The following is an 18,802-nucleotide window of genomic DNA, read 5'->3' as shown; positions in this document are numbered from 1 at the left end:
AGTTGAGATTATAGAATGGTAAAATATGTTTTGTTGGTGATCATAATTATGATAACGAAATTTTAGTGGATGAATCTCTAATGAAATTCTAAAATTCATATATTCTTTTGGATTAAGTTTTTGGTGTAAAGATTTTATTTTTTTAGTTTTTAGTTTTTATTTGACAAATTGCTTTTAAGGAGCTTTTATTTTGATTAAATTGTGTTTCCAAAATAAAAGGATAGGTTTTTATTATATCATAAAATATATGAATTGGTATGTGAAAAAAAATGGAATTGGTATGTGATGAGCATATATTTTATAGTGTGTAAAAAGTTAGTATTTTTGTTACATGTGAAAGTAATATTTTATTTGAAAAAAATAATTTATTTAAATAATAAATTGATACATATGTCTAAAAATTAAATCTTTGTTTATTGGTTGAGCAATTGCATGGTTATTTTGTTTATTGGTTTAGTAATTATGGTATTGTTTTGGTATGATATGATATGTAAGTATAAGATTTTCTTTTATTAGCAATTTAGTTTTGGTTTCTTTAAATGTCCATGGAGGATGTTGTATTTTGTTTTAGCATGTATTTTGTAATACATATAATCATATATATTTATATATATGTTATTGTTTTTATGATATAGTTTGTTTAAAATTCTATAAAGAAGTATGTATGGTATAATGTATTATAGTTGATGGGAGTCTTGTATACAGTCACATAAAAATTATATCATATTATATAACTTGTTGGAAATTTTGTGTAATATGAAATAATATTATATTATTTTCAATAACATGTATATATTTTATAATTTAGAAGTTATATGCTTGAATTTTCTTTTACGTTGAAATAATCACTACAAAAAATATTAATTTTAATGAAGGATATTTAGTGGAGGTTAATATAACCTTGGTAAAAAAATTTAAATAGTAGAGGTTTTAAGAATCTTTGTTAAATTCTAAAGGTTTATTTAAAACCCCATTAAAATAACATAGGTTTATTGAAAACCCCATCAAAATAATGTAGGTTATTCAAAACCCCAACAAATATATAGAATTTATTCTATTTTTCCCTCGTGTTTATTTTCGTTCTCTCCCTCTCGCTCGTTGTTTTCATTCTTTCTTCTTCATCTTCCTAAACCTTAATCAGGCACTCAACGAAAAGAAGCATCGTAACCGACGAAGTCGCCTCACCGTCGTAGCTCACCGCCATAGCTCGCTGCCTCTGGTTTCTAGGGTTCCGCTTCACTTTCATGATTTCTCGTCTTTCTGTGGTAATGCGTCTTTTCTTCTCTCAACCTCACTCATTTGATTTCCTTCTTCTCCTTTTCCTTAGGCGCTGGCACATCGTTTATTCGCTTCATTATCCGCGGATTTCATAATTCAGATGTTCAACATGGATTGTGGTGTTTTCTGAAATAGAATTGGAGAAATCTGTTGGATTTGTGATGTTCAACATGTTTACTCAGTACATTTTCAATTTGTTGCCTTCAAGTTTCGTAGGACGTCAAAGATGGGGTTTGAGCCAAGCTTCTTCGGTGCCTTATTAATGTACATTTGCTCACTTATTTTAATCTCTACACAGCTTATGTATTCTTTCACCCAAAAATGCCAATGAGTGATTGGTGGAGCTCAAAAATTGATATTCCCGGTTATTATACTCTAATTTGGCTACTATTCTTTTAAGTTTCGTTAATTTTCTATAGAATTCTGGATATACTTTAAAATGTAATATTAAAAAAGTATCACATTATCTAATGGCTCTATTTTGTTTCCTGTTTAGAATTTTCCTTTGTTATGTCTTCGTATATGCTTATTGCATCCCAGTAGTATGTCCTTCATTCAATTCACCAAATTACAATACATTCCATAGTTTTGAGAACCAAATAATACTTCATATTAAAAATTCTTATAAATACTCTGTTTCAAATAGAATTTTACTGTTAGTAAGTCAAGATATTTTCATTGATGAATTTTACATGTTGATTTGGTCACCATGTTGGAGAAAGTGATTAGTTATGTGAAGGTTCTTCAGTTGCAAGTAACCCAAATATCCCGTTTTTCATTGGGTCTTGGCTAACCACTCATCAGAGGTTCTTGATTTTAACAAGTCATCTACATTTCAAGATCTCTCAAAGCCTGTTGGAGCACTTGATACAAAACGATTTGAGGTTAGCGTTTAAAATATAAGTCAGTGTAATCTATTATCTTTATTATTACCATTCTTATGGTATGCTTCTTATATTTAGGTATTTGAATATGGTTGAGTTGTAGGCTAGGGATCCAAATGCAGATTTAGCACATTTCTTTGATGTGATAGGAGGGAGTGGCACTGGTGCACTCATAACAGCTTTGTTAGCCACACCAAGCCCTCAAGATCCTACTCGTGCTACCTTTACTCCTACACAAATTGTTGACTTCTACAAACAAAATGGCCCGCATGTATTCAATTCATCTAGGTATAATAACACCATTAATATTTTCAGAACATCATCAATATTAACAATTAACCACAAATCATAATAACATGCTTTCGTTTTGTGTTTGTGATATTGAAACAACCAACATGCAGACATGGAAAAGATACGCAATTCGACGGGGAGATTTTACACAACATAACTCGTGAACTGTTGAAGGACAATTCGACATCAAGAGACAAAAGCTAGTTATATTCTCAAACTACAAGGTTAGCACCATATGCATTTATTATATTTTTCTTTACTGAAAAAAAAAATAATATTAAAGTTTTGGTGATGTAGGTTGAGAAGTATCCCTACTTCAATGCCTTGATGTCTGATATAAGCATATCGGCTTCAGCAACACCCACTCTTCTTCCACCCTACTATTTTCAGAATGATGGTGTTGACTTCAATTTGATTAGTGGTGCGGACTTGAGTATGCTTAGTAATGATCTAGTAAATGGGAATCCGGTGTTATTGATTACAATTATGATCAAATTAATTAGATGTAAATTATGATGCATGGATACTTATATATATTGTTGCTTCCCCGTGTTTTGTGTTGTTCTGTTTTCAGGATTGTTAATCTGTCTCTATTATCTTGTTTTTCTGCTATTTGGAGGAACTTTTTTTACCCTATCCAAAAAAAGATAAATAGAACCGTGCACTCACAAAGAAAAGGAATATGTAACTTTTATGCTAGTATAATTAAAGCTATTAAAAAATATTCAAAATTGATCAAATAGATATCGAATTGACTTGTTAATTTTTTTTAACCATTTTGTAAAGTTTTTAACTGAAACTATCATATTTCATGAGCTCTATATACAGAGCTGATTAATCTATTACATGTTACTAAACCAATTAAGAAGAAGTAAATAATTTTATGCACTCACAGGGCTTTAAATATGCAGAACCATTTATACCTTGTGAACATTATAAGTGGTTTCCTGTACTTGAATTGAAAAGTCTGTTGGGATTTGAGGAGCAACGAACCTACATAAGACCAACTCAGAAAAAGAAACAAAAGGAAAACCAGCACATAAAGGGTTCACTCAAAACATGTTACTGTAGAATTTTTATCTGTCTAATCCATAAAAAGAAATGGTATTTTGCAGTTGTACCATGAATGTTCTCTTTTGAAGCTATCAGCTATTGCCGTGAGTTTGTTAGGAATGACAATGGTTTTTTCAGAAAGCTTATCACTTCCATTGGAGTCTCGTTGTGGTTGAAGGGAGTTCATGGTAATAGAGTTCATTCGAAGCCTGTAATGTTTCTCATTCTCTCTCTCTATCTATCTATATATATATATATATATATATATATATAGCAATGCTATATTCTAATGTGTAATAATTATAATAGCAGAATATTTATTTTGAATATTAATATTATTCTATTATAACATATTTTAACAGAATTCATGCTCCTAGATTTATTTATTTGGTTACTGATCATGAATATGTGCTTAAATTTGTTTTCTTAGTTTGTGAATGTGAGAGGATGTTTTATTATTAATCTTCAATATACGGTTCAATTTTGAACCCTCTGATTCATTATTTGAATCCTGATTCAACTACCATCTATAAGTTCATTTATTTACAACTTTGATTTGTTTTTTATTTGAATATTTTTTATGTGGGTATCTTTTTTATCTAAAAACTTTTTTGTTTAAAAATCTAGGGAAACCAAATGTGTTATGTCTGCTTGGGATGTATTTTGGCATGCTTTCATATCTTTTCAAATAAATATTTGCAATATTCCACATTAACATTGTTTATGTGAATATATCCTTCCTCATCTTTTTGGTTTATTGATACATCTTTTTGGTTTTTGGTGAAAGTCAACAGTGAGAAAGTGGCATCACTTGCATATGCTCACATACAAGGGAAAGCAACACTCATTGTCCACTTCCAAAATTAAAGGTTGATGAATGCGGATAATCATTGCAGGTCTATCCTTTTTTATATATATATACATGAAACTCGTATATAGTATAATACACATGTTAGTTGATTAATGGCGAGAAAAATAAAAGGATATATATATATATATATATATATATATATATATATATATATATATGTTCTTTAGGATATATCCAAGGTAGGGGTGCATCCTAAAAGGACTTTATGTGGAATGATATTACTAGGAATATACCGAAGGAAATTGGCAATATAAAAACATTGAAACTCTTGTAAATTCACTCATCTATCTTGGCCAGCATGTAGGACCATGGTTGAATGTTTTAGTAGTTATTAATATGTATGTTTTGAATGCATCTTGACAACAATAACTTGACAGGAAATCTCCCATCCGAGCTCTCTGAGATGCCATGCTTGTTTATTATGTTATTTATTTTCTAGTGTAAGGAATATATCATCATGAAGTTGCATTTGTGGGGAATTGTATTGGGCTGGTTTAGAAAGGAACATGTGGATTACATTGTAGAATACATTTATAGTATGTTGTTTATCAGGTTGTTTGGTTCTAATTGTAGCAAATAATTATATAGTAATGGAGAAATATTTTAACTATATACCGGAAATTATTGTTGTTGAAAAAATATATACGAATGTATAAATGATAAATCATGGTAGTTAATGGAGGTTTTGAAAACCCATGGTAGTTAACGGAGGTTTTGAAAACCCATGGTAGTTAGCGGAGGTTTTGAAAACCCATGATAGTTAGCGGAGGTTTTGAAAACCCATGGTAGTTAGCGGAGGTTTTGAAACCCACGGAAGTTAACAGAGGTTTCAAAAAACCCCAACAATTGATCGGTCTTTCCTGAGGTTCAAAAAAACCCTGGCTAACACATTCTCCAGGGATGGTTTAGCGGGGGAAACTAGAATCCCAGGTAAATGACTTAACGAAGGTTTTAACCCTGGGTAATAAAAAAAATAACCTCCGTTAATACCTATTTTTTTTGTAGTGAATGTATAATACAATTAAATAATATCATTTTATTGCTAACGCATGATAATATTATTTTATTTTAAATATTTAACATTAACCACGTGGATATTTTATTTAAGGTTTTATGTATTATTATTAGCGTTCCACTGAAAAATGTATATCATTTTGAGAGATTTAATTAGAAGTTGGATGTTGGTGCTATTTTTACACTAAAATATTGTTGTTGTTTTAGAAATGTGATGTTGTTGTTATTTTTAAATTAAAATGTTGTGCTATTTTAGAAATTGGATACTAGTGTTGTTTTAGAAAAGTTGATGTTGTTGTTGTTTTAAAATTAAAATGTTGTTGTTGTTTTAAAAATTGGATGCTAGTGTTGTTTTAGAAATTTTATGTTATTGCTATTTTTAAATTAAAATATTGTTGTTATTTTAAAAATTGGATGTTGGTACTGTTTCAGAAGTTTGTGTTGTTACTGTTTTAAAAATTGGGTGTTGTTGTTGTTTTTAAAAATGGTGTTGATGTTGTTTTAAACATTTTGCTATTTTTGTATTATTTGGTGCAAAATTGTGGTTGCTACTTCTGTTTAATTTTTGTGCAGAATTTTTTTGAGTTATATGTTAAAATCCTTAAGATCAAATGAAACAATGTTTGAGTTACGATATGATTATGATGCATGGTTAATCATATGATGATGAAATGTATGTATGTATGCATGCATGTATGTATGTGATGGTGTGTATGTATTATCTCGTAACCGTAAAGTTTGGTTGGTTCTTTTAACCATGGACTTTGGTGAGTAGGCATAGTTTTTTCTTGTAAGTCTTATAGAAAGTAGGGGAACAACTCTTTCCAAGAGGTGTTGGTGCCCATGAAATGTAATGAGTAGTTATGAGATAAGGACATACTTAATTTTTATACTTGGTGGTAATATGACTTGGTTGAGTTTATGAACATGTTTATTCTTATGATCATGGTTTTGGATTATGGTTTGGAATTGTTTGGTTTGAATAATGTGGGTGAGTAATACGATTGGTGGATATTGTCATGAATATGGTTTTGGATTATATTCTCGATGATGTTAGAATTAGTGATGTTTGGGTGAGTGATATGTTTGGTAAATTATTGTTATGTATTGGTTTTCTATTAGCTCACCCTTGTATGTTTGTGGTTGTGGTTTTCACTTGCGATGATCATATGACTGGTGTTATACTTGAGTATAGTGACATTGCAGATGATATTGATTTGGATTCACAATAGTGAGGATCTCAAGGTGTTGGATTCCCCCTCATACTTCAATTCTCTCACAAGATTTTAGACCTCTCTTTCTCTATTTTGTAGGATTTTAGTAAAGAAAATGTGGGAAATGAAGTCCTATTTATAAGACAAACTTTGCACAAATGAATAAGGATTAATTAATGGTAGATTTACGAGATTCCGTAGCGAGGGTAAATTTATTTTGACCATATAGAGAAGTTGTAGAAATCGTGTAGCAGAATAATTAGCGTTTGGACAAAAACCAAGAGGGGGTGAATTGGGTTCTTAATAAAAATTGTGCTTTCAAAATTTTCCCTTTTAATATAAAAAATCAATTAAAATTCTTTCCTTTATTTTAATAAACACAATAAAATAAAGATAGTAGAGAAGATAAAATTACACAAAGTATTTATACTGGTTCAGATCAAAAGACTCTACGTTTAGTTGTTAATCTCTCAAAAACGAGATTAAGTTAATCACTAAAATAAACCAAACTTACAATTAATGATAAGAAATATTATTTTTAGAAAACACCTTTCTTGAATCACACAAGAGATGAAGACACCTCCCTTGAAATCCACAAGGGATGAAAACGCCTTCCTTGAATCACATAAGGAATGAACACCTCCTTTGAATCACACAAAGGATGACTGGCTTCTCCTAGCAACAACAACAGCACTCAATCACTCAAGATCCCACTTGATGAAAGTTATCGCTCTACCCGCAATAGATTTTTCAAAGGCTTCCCATAGAGAGTTCTCAAGTACTCAGACTTCTCTTACTTTTGTATTTGATAATTAAAGCCTACCACTCTATTTATAGAAGCCTATTTAGAAATTAGTTTAAGAATATGAAAAGTTAAATCACAATTGCCATAGATAATCGATTATCATAAGTGATAATCGATTATCACATAAACTTTTCTAAAAACATTTTTCTCGCTGTGATAATATATTATCAGCCAGGATAATCTATTATCAGCAAGTGATAATCAATTATCAGCAGTGATAATCAATTATCAGCAATGATAATCAATTATCAGCAGTGATAATCGATTATCGCAGAGGCTTTTCACAAAAATCAGTTTTAACTAAGATAATCAATTATCACTAAGAATAATCGATTATTCTAGTTAGTTTTGCAAATAAATAAAATTCTCTTAGTGCTCTACTACTTGGGTTTTTCTTTTTGACTCATACTAGTTTAACTATTTTAAATAACATACACATATTAAAAGACTTAAATAACTAAACCCCTAAGTCTTCAATGTATCTCTTGATTCCAAACATTCTTTTAAGTCTTCAACATGTTTTCATGCATAATCAATAAGTCTTCCATACTTCTTCATAAGTCAATATCATCATCATCAAAACTCCTTATTGAAGGAAGATGTCCATCTTCTTCTTTTTGTCAACAGAAGCTTGGTCGAAATTCCCATAGTTGGCAACTTCATGGTAGTTGCAAGGAGACTTGTTGACTTTCTAGAAGACTTGTTCTTACTCCAAACTGTAAAATTTATATCTCTTACCACACACTCTTTTTTTTTTGTAAATCCTGATGTTGAAACTAAAGCTCTATGTCTCTAGAAAATCTCTAAAAAATTTGAGTTCCATCCAACAGTTAATGAAACTGTAATCAAATTTGTACTGAAATAACTCAAAATAGGACATAAGTGACGACAGTTCAAACTACAAAAATTATTTTTCTAATCACAAACCTTTAAATCGAAATCCAAAATGATCAAAATTAAGTACTATTTCTTAAGAACTATGTAAACATATTTCATCATGATCCAATGGTTAGCGAAGCGGGAATAATATGTTTACCAAGGCAACTCAAAACTAGACAACATGTGGAGACCTAACTTTTACACTAAAGTGCGGGAATACTACTCCTTCTATACATCTCTAATTCAAAATCCCATTGTTCACAGTAAAGAACTATGTTTGAAGAATACTCTATAAAAATTGCAGCTTAATCCATTGGTTAATGAAGTCTTAATCAAAATGTTACTTAGACAACTTGAAAATAGGAAGTAGTTGACACCCAAAAAAAAAATCATTATTTACTTTATACAAAACCCTTCCTCATAATTTTTCAATTTACTTATGAAATCATAAAATTACTTCATACTACATATTTAAACATAAAATAAAGGGTGTTACACATTGCCATACCTAGTTCCTTCACACTATCAGAAGGAACTCATTTTGAAACATCAATGACTTCAACAAAGATAAAGAAGTGTGGATGTGTATTTATATATTTACAAATCACTATGATGAAAGCCAATTCAAATTATGAAAGTTGATGTGTTAAGATGGCTAGATTTACGAGTGAACTTAATAGAGATATCCATGATAAGATACAATTACATCATTATGTATCCTTAGAAGAATTAGTTCATTAAGCTATGAAAGTTGAGAATCAATTCAAAATAAAGGAAAATTTGTAAAATACTCATGGAACCACTTACTACAATGAATTGGAAGGATACAAATAAAAATAAATGAGAGAAATCCTTCCAAATTGTCTAAAGTGGTCACTCCTCATAATTAATAAGTCTAAATATTAAAAACCTTTCCTACACACTCCTTTTATTTCTCTAAAGAATAAAGAAGAATAGAATGATTATCCCTTACTTTTACCATTATACACGTTGAATATATATACATAAATCATTTTGAACAATTTCTAGACTCCTATTGGATAATTTTAGAAATAAAAAGATATAACAAATTAAAACTCAATAAATGAATAATTATAGTTAATAAAAATAATATCAGAAATTTCCTAAAATATCCCAACACTCCTTCTTAAACTGGTGAATAAGTGTTTTCCATTTCCAACTTGGATATAATTCTTTCAAAATTATTGTTGTTCAACCCTTTGGTCAATATATCCATAATTTGTTCTTGAAAAAAAAACATATGATGTGCAAATGAAGTTGTTGTCAAGCTCCTCTTCCATTAAATGTATGTCCACTTCAATACGTTTAGTTCTATCATGTTGTACTAGATTATGAGCTATGCTAATTGCAGATTATTGTCACATTTTATCTTCAAGTCGTCCAATATAACTTTAAACCACAATAGCTCACATATCCCTTATGACATTGCTTGAAATTCTTCTTCAGTACTAGACTAGCTATCACACTTTGCTTATTACTCTTCCAAGTTACCAATTTTCCAACAAGGAAAATGTAATAATCAATAGTTGGTCTTCTATCAACATTGATCCTACGTAATCAACATCAATATATGCTTCAAGATTGGCATTCTTATTTCCTCTAAACAAAATTCCTTTTCTTGGTGTCCCTTTCAAATACTGGACAATTCTAAGAGCAGATCATCAATGAGCTTCCTTTGGTTGATGCATAAACTGACTTAATAAACTCCCAACAAAAGCAATATCAGGTCTAGTGTGAGATAAATAAATAAGTCTTCCTACAAGCCTTTTATATTCTTTTTCAACAATCACACCATCCTCTTCATTCCCAACTTTATATTTGGACCAACTTGTGTGCTTACTGGTTTGCAGGCCATTTTACATGTTTCTTGCAACAAATAAGTAATATACTTTTATTGGGATATAAAAATCCCTTTCTTGGAGTGAACAACTTCAATTCCTTAGAATATTTTATTTTTTCCAAGATTTTAATTTCAAATTCTCTAACCAAATTTTGGCTCAATCTTTGTTGTTGATGTTCATCATTTTCAGTCACAATATATCATCTATATAGACTAATAAAATGGTTACTCCCCTAAATCAAAATACTTAAGAAATAAAGTGTGGTTTCCATGACTTTGTCTATACTTAAGGCTCGTCATGACTTTGGTGAACCTCCCAAAGCATGCTCTAGGTGATTGTTTCAACCACACTACCTTTCTCATTTTGAACAATGTATTTGCCTTAATCTGTCTTGTATATCCATGTGGTACCTCCATAAGATACCTATGTAAGAATGCATTTTTCGACATCAAATTGTAGCAAATTCCATTCATCGTTTACTACCAAAGATAAAATCATTCTAACTGTGTTCATTTTTGCAACTACTACAAAAACCTTTAAGTAATCCACTCCATATGTTTGAGTGAATCTTTTTGCCACCAGTGTAGCCTTGTACCTGACAATGGTTCCATCAGCCTTGTATTTTACTGTATAAATCCACTTTCACCTAACAAATTTTTTTCCAAGTGGTAAAATGGCTAACTTCCAAGTATTATTCTTCTCCAATGCCTTCATTTACAACTCCATACAATGGTTCCATCAACCTTGTATTTTACTATATAAATCCACTATCACCTAACAATTTTTTTTCCAAGTTGTAAAATGAATAACTTTAAACTATTATTCTTCTCCAATGCCTTCATTTCCAACTCCATATTTTGTTTCTATTTTTGTAAGTTAATGCCTCGGTTTTAGGAAGATTTTGACTTATTTCGGTTTTAGGAAGATTTTGATTTACCACTATTTACCTCTCAACATGTTTAGTTTCACTAGCATTATTCTTTTGTCTTTCAAAAAATAGATTTGGAAATATAAAACCATCCACAAACTCATCATCTACCCTAAAATTCCCCTTGAAGATGAGGATGGCCAAAATTGCTAACTTGCTCATTGAAAGTGACATCCCTTGAGTTGGAAGGAGGATGAAAACACTTCTACCATTTTTTGTGTGACAGATTACCCTAAGAAAGTTCATTTAAGTGTCTTTGGATAAAGTTTTCCCTTTTGTAGTTTATGAATATGGATAAAAGAAACATAACCAAATATTTAGGAGGAAGCTTAAAAGAATGATTTATATGATAGTAAAAGAATGGAGTACCTCCATTAGACTTTTTAATTATAAAGCAGTAGAGGGTGACCTATTAATTAAATAAGTGGAAGTGAGAGTGACTTCCCCCAAAATAGTTTTGGAACATTGTTTTGAAAGAGAAGTGCTCTAGTTTGTTCTAAAATATGTCCATTTTTCCGTTCAACAACTCCATTTTGTTGGGATGTATAAACATATGATAATGAGTTTAGCTTCAAGATGTTTCCCATATGAAGCTCTGGAAGAGTGAGGCAAGAAAGCAAGGAGTAAAAGAGAGTAGAATTGGTTTGACGGTGGTGAGTAGAAGGTCTCTAAGGATAGGTTAGACCAAATCTAGAGGAAGGAGGCTAGAGGAAACCTAAGAAGAAATTGTAGCCTAAGGTGATTCACAAAGGTAAAGTCTACAGTCATCTCAACAGAGTAATTATACTACACTCATGAATGAATTTACAAGGTTTATATTCCTTTATTTATAGGAGCAAATGAGAGCTAGTGTCTCTAAAACAGAGAGGGAAAGTTTGAGCATAGAAATTGAATTTTGGAGCCAAAAGGAGACATGCCACAAGTGTGACTTGCCACATAAGCAAGTCACACCTTCCATGCTTGTAGGCGCAAAAAAGAGTATAGTAACCGTAGCTTGCTCTCCAAGCTAGTGCACTAAATTAGGGTTTACGCCCTATAAATGTGTGTCCTCTTTTCGAACCCCAACACCTTCTAGGCCCAAACTCCATTCTAGGCCAAAAACCCATTAAGGCCCAAATACATGGCCCAAAGAAAATTCTATACTATTGGGCCCAAAATTAAACTCTACTATAATATTTAAAAATATATAGTCGTAAGTTAGGTCTTCACATCCTCCTTAGCCTATGTGAACTTTAGTTTGGGCTTGTTATGCTCAGAGGAGGCCTAGTATTCTTGTATCCTTTTAGCCATAGCTTTGGTTGTAGATCCCTTGGGTACAGGTATGTCATCATCTGTTCCCTCTTGAGAAAGATTTGAGCTCAAATTTGAAGGGTCTACCTCATCATTAGTTTCACCAGCGAAAAGGAATTAAGTTAGTGACATTAAAAGTGGCCTTAACTTCATAGTCCTTTGACAACTCTAGCCTACAAGCATCTCCTTGGGGGCTAAGTTTGGACTTCCTTTGCTTAGGAAACCTATCTTTGCTTAGGTGAAGCCAAACTCAATCCCCTTCCTAAAATATGACTTCTCTCCTCCCCCTATTGTTATATCTAGCATGCCTCTCAATTTGTTGTTGTATTTGTCTTTTAACCCTCTCATGCATTTTCTTTATAAACTCATATTTAGCTACCCCTTCTTTGTGAACAAAGTCAAAAGATGTGGAAAGTGGTAGCAAATCCACTAGAGTAAGAGGACTAAAGCCATAAACAACCTCAAAAAGAGGAATTTTAGTAGTCCTATGAACTACCCTATTGTAAGCAAACATCAATATGGGGAAGGTACTTATCCCAGGTTTTGTGGTTTCCTTTCAAGATTGCACGCAGCATAGTAAAGAGAGACTTATTGACAACTTTTGTGTGCCCATCAATTTGGGAATGACATTCATAGTCTTGTCTTGACCAAAGGGTTTTCTAAAAATGAATAAGGAACTTAGAATCTCTATATGACATTATGGTGCGAGATATACCACGAAGTCTCACCATATCTCTAAAGAAGAGCGTAGCAATGTTGCTTACATAATCCACCTTGCCGGGTATAAAATGTGTCATTTTACTAAAATGGTCAACCCTTACAAAAATGAAATCACAACCCCTTTGGTTTTTTTGGGAGACCTAGAACAAAGTTCATGCTAATATCTTCCCAAATGATTGATGCAACAAATAAGGATGTATAAAGTCCATGAGGCATTGTCCTAGGCTTAGATTGTAAACATGAGATACAAGTATGACAATGTCTTTGGGAATCCTTCCTCATATAGGACCAAAAGAATTTTTATTTTAATAAGTTAAGGGTATTCTCTATCCTAAAATGGCCCATAAGCTCCCCCTCATGTATTTATTGGATTAGGAGCTTTCTTTGTGAACCTTAAGGAATTCAAATTTTTCCTCTTTAAACAAATACACATCACTCACATAAAAGCTCACTTGACACTCAACATAGGTGGACAAAAACTAAGAATCTTGGGCATACATTTTAGGAATGTGATCAAATCCAAAACTTGGACTCCCAATTTTAAAATCAAGGTGTGACTCATAGGCAAGGCATCAACCACCACATTACTTTTACCTTGTATTTAATCACATAGGAAATTTTTTTCAAGAATTCTATCTAGTTAGCATACCTTTTATTTAGCTTATGTTAGCCCTTCAAGTATTTAAGCAACTCCTAGTCACTATGAGTGACAAACTCCTTGGACACTAGATAGTGTTCCCATGTTTGACAGGCTCTAACTAAGACATATAACTCTTTGTCATAGGTGGTGGTGGAGCTCTTGGTGCGGAATGGATGAAAGCTCCATGAAGTAGACGTGATCCATGGAAAGGAGTGGAAGCAAGCATTTAAGGCTCTTACTAAGCATTGGTTCGAACTATGGTGTTTGAAGGTTTAGCTTAAGAGAAATCTAGGGAAAGGTGGCTAGAGGAGATGATTCAATCCTCTAGCAAAGGAGACTCTCAAATGTAATAGGGTGGAGTACTCTCAATACTATGCTTCTATTGCAAAATTCAAGAGTGATTACAATAACCTAAAACTTAGGCTTTTATATGAAAGCAAATACACATAAGCACTCTTAACCCTTAGATGAGAATGTGATTCAATCTTGGTCATGAAAGATGGCTTGGAGAAGGAGGAAGGCTCACGACCATTGGATGATGGCTTGGAAAAGGAGGAAACATTCCTAACCCTTAGATGCATTGGATCCATGAGGTGTAGGAAGGAGTGTTGACTTCCACTTAGTCCACCTTGGACTTTTGATAGCTCATGGCCAAATCTCCTATTGGGCTTAGTCAAGCCCAATTTTAGCAATTCAACTACACATTATTTGACTTATTATTCTAGAAAATAAAGCCTAAACAATGGACCAATCTTATTGCTATTCTACTGCTTTTTGATATACCTCTTCAAGTTTTCACATCTTCTTTGGCCCATGTGAAGAGTGTGAGAAGTCCATGTGGATTTGGGCATCTTGGATGAAACCTAATTGGATCTTTTTGAGCATGCCCCTTGTTATTAGGCCTCTTGATGGGCTTGGGTTTGAAGGTGTACCTTGTCTTAATGTTGGGCTTATTGGGGTCACATCAGGTGGGGTAGTTGAGGGAGGCACCATTGTAAGACCCGTAGAATTTAATTAATTAAATAATTAATTAATTAATAAATACGGGAGGGGTAATAATTTATGACATTAAATTATGGTTGGTATGACGTGGAAAAGTGCTAGCTCATGTGGTTGAGAGCACTTTGATTGTGCGAAAGGACTTGGGTTCGAGTCCTATGTATGGTAACTTTTGATGTTATGGTTTTGTTATTTAAATTTATGAAAATATGTTCTTCCATATTATGATAATTGAATTGTGATTTCTAACAGGAAATATGAATTGGCATGATGGTTTGATATTGATTTGGCAATTGCATGGTTATGGGTTCAAGCTTTGGAGAACTCACATTAATTTTTATATTTTTGGGCATTTTTGGGTTTGACTTGAATATGAAAGGGTTAGGAAGAAGCCCTAGTGGTAAGGCAGCCGAGAGGTGGCTGGAAAGGAGCCATAATGGTGTGGTAAATGATAATAAACTCTATTCAATAAGTAAATTTCGTTTTAAAGTATTAGCATAGTTTTAGGGCACCTTTAAAAGGTTCTAGAGAGGTAGAAAGAAGGGTTTTGCAATCTGGAAATCTGACTTACATAGAGAGCACGGAAATTCTGGAAACTTGTGAGGTTTGGGAGAGATTGAGAGGCTGAAAAGAGAGGAACCAAGGAGGGCTAGTGGGCAAAGGAGAACTATTCAAGTTTCAAGGGTTTAAGCCTAAGAGGAGAACCTGCTTCTTTGCATGTTATAATTTATTTTGTATGCAAGTATGAAACATTGGATGTGTATTTTGATAAATTTAATGAGTTTTCACGTTTCTGGGAAAATTTCCAAAAACCGCCTGGCGGGCTGCTCATAGTCGCCAGGCGGCACATGTCATTTTACTACATTTTCTGGGTTCCGTGAGGAACCGCCTGGTGGTGAATCCTTATACCGCCAGGCGCTACAAACCTGTAATCCAATTTCTGGGTTCTAAGATACACTGCCTGGCGGTCATGCACACCCGTCAGGCGACGCGAGTAGAATTGGCTCGATTTTGAGGTTTAGTGTGATCTGGAGTGATTTTGATCGGATGGAAATCAAGGGTTAGTGATTTAGAGATGAAATAGAGTCATAATCGATTGAAAACCAGTACAAGTGATAGGTGAAATTCAATGGAACAATGATCAAGTGTTTAGGGTTGAACAATTGGGGTTTTGATGTCGTGAGTGTGCTGGTGATTGAAATGCTTGGAAAAGTTCCTAAGGAATGTGTGTGTGGACTGCGAGAAATATAATATATAGGTGAGATTGTGCGAGTAGGGATGGAGATTAATCTGGAATGAGAAACAGGGAAAAGTTGGGGCTGCGCAGGTGTGGAGATTCTGGAAATTTACCAGAAGGCTGATGCACCGCCTGGCGGCACAAGGCTTGCCGCTAGGCGCCAGCGTAGTGTTGGCGTTTATACCTGGTTGCGGGGGGGGAGGGGGTAATTCTGTTGTGGAGGTTTTTGATGGGCAATGTATTGTGGAAAACATAATTGGGATTGGTAGTGGATAGTTAGAGAAGGAGGGATGGATTGGGAGGTGCGTTCAGGTGAGTACATTTAATGTAATTTTTATTGAGGCTTAGTAATGATATATCAGAAATTGACGATTGGATCAAGAAAGAGTATGACCAGGTGGAAAATCAGTTCAGGGGATAAAGATGGCATTTAAAATAGATTGGGAATGATTGCTATGTAAATTGTTTTGATATTGAGAATTCCACACTTTGACAAGCTAAAGTATGGTGTAATACGAAACTGGATTTGGGATAATCACGAGTGTGACTCTGGTGTTGAGGCAATGGTGACATTAAGAAATAGGCACTGGGAGCACTTTGGTATTATGCATCAACGAATGGGGTTACTTAAGCAAACAAATTTTGAAGAACTTAGATAGTTGAATCTAAATGGAAGTTCAAACTGTGAGAAATAAGTTAACCACTAAAGGGTGAAGGTAATAGAATTAAGAGAAAATTTTGTAGGGAGGTACGATAATTAAATCATAGCGTAATCTGGTCGGGTGGACTGTATAATAGTACCATTTAGGTCGCTGATGCAGCGCTTGGCGACGTAGTAGCACCCACCAGGCGATAGCAAGGGGACAAAGGGGTTCTGGCGCAGGTGGCGCCTGACGGAAGGGAAGGTCCCGCCAGGCGATAGCGGCGGAAACAGTGAACCACTGGAGCACGTCCGCCTGGCGGTGGGGACTGCCCCGCCGGGCGGTGACTGCGGGGTTTGAGGGTTTTGAGGCGCTTGGCGCCTGGCGGTACGTGTCCCCCGCTAGGCGATTTAGCTGCTGTAAGTCCTAGTTGTTGGACTTTGTAGGGTGTTCTACAAGGCTTCTGGTAGTGCTTTGGAGGTGAGATTGCTGGAATTCCTTGAGTCGTGGCTCGGAACGTATCCCTTGAGTTGTGGCTCGGGATAGGGGCTAAGCACGTGGTATTCCTTGAGTTGTGGCTCGGAATAGCATCTCTTGAGTTGTGGCTCGAGATGGCGGATGAACACGAGAAACCCTAGAGTTGTGGCTCGGGTTGGCGAGTGTTGCCGGTATGAGTGTGCTGGTTGTGGCCAGTACGGATGGGTCCAGAGAGATTGCCCTCCTCAGTTGTTGGCTGACGAGTTTGGTAGTCTTGGGACGATACGAACTATGTTCGTATACGGGAACTCTACCTGGCGTTGCGGTGTATGATCCGTAGCATGTTTTCCCGCACGTGCTTTATCGGTTGTGGCCGATAGGTATGGCAGCAAGTCACCTTGAAGTAATCATCAGACGATGTAGAACACGAATAACCGTATTGGGGATCAGATTGCGGAAATAAAAATATAGGACAATGTGGAAAGTTAAGTTAAGTGTTGTTATGTGTATGTATACTGATTTATATATATATATATATATATATATATATATATATATATATATATATATATATATATATATATATATATATATATATATGTTTATAGCTTTGTATATATATGTGATTTATCTGCTAAGCTCACCCTATCTGCGTGTGTGTGGCGATGATCGTGTACGCGGTACACGGGAGCAGATATTGGTGATGCAGGTGGCTCTGGTGCAGCTTAGTCGCGGAGAGGGGATTGACTTGGGGAACTTTTACTTGTATTACTTTGTTTTAGAATCATTTGTAAACCCGGATGGGTGACTTAATAACATTGTGGTTTTAATTATGTAATGGACGTTCTAAAATTTATCTGCTCATTTAATAAAGTTTTAAATTTTCCCGCGTTTTGGGAAAATGAGGTATTATTAATCGTGCTGTCTTATTTATTCCATTTAATTATTTATAAATCCGTAATATCCTGACGGGATGTTACAACCATGAAGTTTTTTACTAAAATAAACAATTGGATGAACTCCTTGCAACAACATTGCACCTATGCCCACACTTGATGCATCACATTCTAGCTCAAAATTTTTAGAAAAGTTTGGTAATGCTAAAATGGGGACATTGGTGAGTTTTTCTTTGAGTTGCTGAAAAGAAGACTCTTATTTTTCCTCCCAACTAAAAATTCATAATTTTTTACTAACTCATATAAGGATGAAGCTAAACTAAAAAAGCTAGGAAAATACCTCCTATAAAAGTACAAACTTGTTAGCTCATGGAACCTCCTATTCTCTCCTACATTTTTAAGAGTATGCAACTCCTGAATGACCTTTATTTTCTTAAGATATACATGAACCCCATAAGACCTTTATTTTCTTAAGATATACATGAACCCGTAAGAAAATGACACTATAGTTACCATATTCAAATTTGTTTGTGACTAGCTTCCCATTACTTTTAGCATTGATACAACCTACAATAATGTTTTAAATTGCTTTTTATACTTTAATTTATCTCAAAATTTTCCACTTTAGAAAACTTAGAAAATATATTTTATGAAATAAAACTCTGAATTTATTTAGTTTTTATTTAAATACGTATGAAAATGAAAATTATATTTTAGCGATTTGAATGACAGTAATTTTAGGATATAAGGAAAAAACCACTTTATTATAATATTATAGCATCATAATAAAAAAATGAATCTTATTCCATTAATAAGATTATAT

The 18,802-nt window shown here is 33.6% G+C and overlaps 1 long non-coding RNA gene across 13 annotated transcripts; it reads left to right on the top strand.

The window, feature by feature from the left end:
- Positions 1 to 1,060: 1,060 nt before the first annotated feature.
- LOC114179665 (uncharacterized) lies at positions 1,061 to 17,792 on the top strand. 13 transcript variants are annotated; one of them, XR_014993963.1, is made up of 6 exons: positions 1,061 to 2,162; positions 2,241 to 2,450; positions 2,564 to 2,677; positions 2,751 to 3,717; positions 4,301 to 4,402; positions 17,778 to 17,792. It is a non-coding gene; the product is annotated as an uncharacterized LOC114179665 (long non-coding RNA). The 13 variants fall into 13 exon arrangements; XR_014993962.1 differs by having other exon boundaries at positions 4,294 to 4,402; XR_014993967.1 differs by lacking the exon at positions 17,778 to 17,792 and having other exon boundaries at positions 1,061 to 1,542; positions 2,027 to 2,162; positions 4,294 to 5,623.
- The last annotated feature ends 1,010 nt before the right edge of the window (positions 17,793 to 18,802 follow it).

Source organism: Vigna unguiculata, chromosome 3 (assembly GCF_037176805.1).
Source record: "Vigna unguiculata cultivar grain cowpea cultivar isolate G323 ecotype 2 chromosome 3, ASM3717680v1, whole genome shotgun sequence".
NCBI lineage: Eukaryota > Viridiplantae > Streptophyta > Magnoliopsida > Fabales > Fabaceae > Vigna > Vigna unguiculata.
Note: the sequence above shows the minus strand (reverse complement) of the source record. Positions and strands in the feature narration are given on the sequence as shown.